Source organism: Bos mutus, chromosome 3 (assembly GCF_027580195.1).
Source record: "Bos mutus isolate GX-2022 chromosome 3, NWIPB_WYAK_1.1, whole genome shotgun sequence".
NCBI classification, from domain to species: Eukaryota; Metazoa; Chordata; class Mammalia; order Artiodactyla; family Bovidae; genus Bos; species Bos mutus.
Genome location: NC_091619.1, coordinates 117250590 through 117252840, shown reverse-complemented (window position 1 = coordinate 117252840; position 2251 = coordinate 117250590). Strand labels below are relative to the sequence as shown.

The 2251-nt window shown below is 59.0% G+C and overlaps 1 long non-coding RNA gene across 1 annotated transcript; it reads right to left on the bottom strand.

Moving 5' to 3' along the window:
• Positions 1-293: 293 nt before the first annotated feature.
• Positions 294-2023, bottom strand: LOC138986340 (uncharacterized). Its single transcript, XR_011463174.1, has 3 exons — positions 1871-2023; positions 1147-1246; positions 294-406 (listed from the first exon to the last, which is right to left on the bottom strand). It is a non-coding gene; the product is annotated as an uncharacterized lncRNA (long non-coding RNA).
• Positions 2024-2251: the final 228 nt, after the last annotated feature.

The window sequence follows — 2251 nt, the reverse complement described above, 5'->3', positions numbered from 1 at the left end:
GTCCACGAAGACAACCGATAATCTGTAACAGGAAGAGAAGAGGGTTTTACTGAACCCAAACGGAAGACTATCGTCCAGGAAAGAGCTTCCAGATCACTCGGAGGAAGTGCTCCAGAGCGGTTCTATAACTCGTCGGGACAGAGAACGTCGAACAAGTCAGGGATGTGTCCCTTCATACCCACCCGCTCCTCTGTCCACAGGATTCTCCAGGCAAGGATGCTGCAGCGGGCTGCCGTGCCCTCCCCCAGGGCATCTTCCCGACCCAGAGATCCAACTCTCATCTCTGCTTCTCGTGCGTTGGTAGGTAGGTTCTTTACTGCTAGTGCCTCCTGGGAAGCCCTGTGTCCCTTCAAGTTTCCAAACAGCCCAGCACATACTCCATAGCGAGTCAGCGTGTCCTCGGCACCTGGGAGGGAGTCTTATTGTTAAAGAAGGGCCAGGAAGGGAAGCATTTAACCTTTGTCTTTAATTTGGACGTTCTTTGTTTTTTCAGTTCAGTTGCTCAGTCGTGTCTGACTCTTGGCAAACTCATGGACTGCAGCACACCAGGCCTCCCTGTCTGTCACCAACTCCCGGAGCTTGCTCAAACTCGTGTCCATCGAGTCGGTGATACCCTCCAACCATCTCACCCTCTGTTTTTATTTATTCATTTACTTTTGGTTGTGCTGAGCGTTCGTTGCTGCCCAGGCCGCTCTCTAGTTGCCGTGCTCGGGCTTCCGAGTGCGGCGCCTTCTCTTGCCGGGGCCCACGGGCTGCAGAGCACACCGGCTTGGCAGCGGTGGCTCCGAGCCTGAGAGCACAGGCTCAGTAGGCGTGGGGCACGGGCTTAGTTGCCCCGAGGCACGTGGGATCTCCAGGACACAGGGATCAAACCCGCGTCTCCTGTGTCGGCAGGTGAATTCTTTACCGCTGAGCCGCCAGGGAAGCCACAGACATTCCCACTGCGCCCTTTCCTTTAATAATTAAAGCATGTATAATGTATGTTTGCTGGGCCACAAACAGGCTATTCCAGTTGGCCTCAAGTTCAAGTTGACTCGGGGGGATATATGCGTATGTATAGCTGATTCACTGTGCTGTGCAGTAGAAATTGGCATTGTGAAGCAACTACACTCCAATAAAAATCAATTTTAAGACAAGTTAACTCACGTAAAAGCAGAATGACTTCCCAGCTCCTCAGTCCGTGAGAGTTTCTTTTATCACCGGCTTCAGTCCCAAAGGCTCCCTGCTCCTTGGAGGGGGTGGGGACCTGGCAGAAGGGAAAGACAGACACCCCACCGGCAGGCTGGAGTCTGGGGGCGTGTCTGCCTCCTGGGTGAGGTCAGGCCCTGAGGACCTTCCTGCTGGGTTAGCCTCACCCCTTTCCCGGGGCGTGGGGGTGGGGAGGCGGGGGCACCAGACGCCTTCCCACTTCCCGGGAGAGTTCTGAACCCAAGGTCGTCTGCCAGGACAGCTGAAACATTCAGCTCCTGTCCCTAAGCTGCAGGTCTCTGCCCCCGCCCCCGCCCAGGCCTGGGCTCTGCGGGGATGAGTGCCTGGTGGGGAAAAGACATCAGACCTGTGAGGGGGCGGGGATGGGGGCGTCAGATGGCAGGGCCCCTCTGCGTAGCAGGAGTGCTTGTGGGGGCAGAACAGAAGCCTCAGCTGGTCTCGAGCCCCCCACGTTAGAAGTGCAGTGACCTGCTCGGGGAGATGCGTCCCCAGCTGGGGCGCCGTCGGGAGCAGGCGTCAGGTGCGGAGACCAGCACTGCGGCAGGAGGCAGGTTTGCGTGGGCGCGGCCAGCGGCGAAGGCGGCCAGGCCCGGCCCTCAGCCTCCCACGCGGGGCACCCTGCAGCTCCCGGCCTGGCCGAGCTCCTCAGGAGGAAACTCACCCTGATTTGGAGGGCAGTTCTTTCATCCCGGTGGCTCAGCTGGTAAAGACTCCACCCGCAATGCGGGAGACCTGGGTTCAGAAGATCCCCTGGAGAAGGGAAAGGCTTCCCACTCTAGTATTCCGGCCTGGAGAATTCCATGGACTGTATAGTCCACAGGGTCGCACAGAGTCAGACGCGACTGAGCGACTTTCACTTTCATCTTTGGAGTCGAGCTCCTGGGAAGGAGGGAGGGGGCCTGCAGGGATGTGAGGGACAGAGCAGCAGGGGTGCAGGGCCGGGGGCCTCCAGGTGGGCTTGAGGGGGCGTCACCTGGACCCCTTCCCCGGCAGCGGTGGCTGGCCGTGAGGCCTCTGCCTGCAGAGGCCGTGGCCTCTGTGC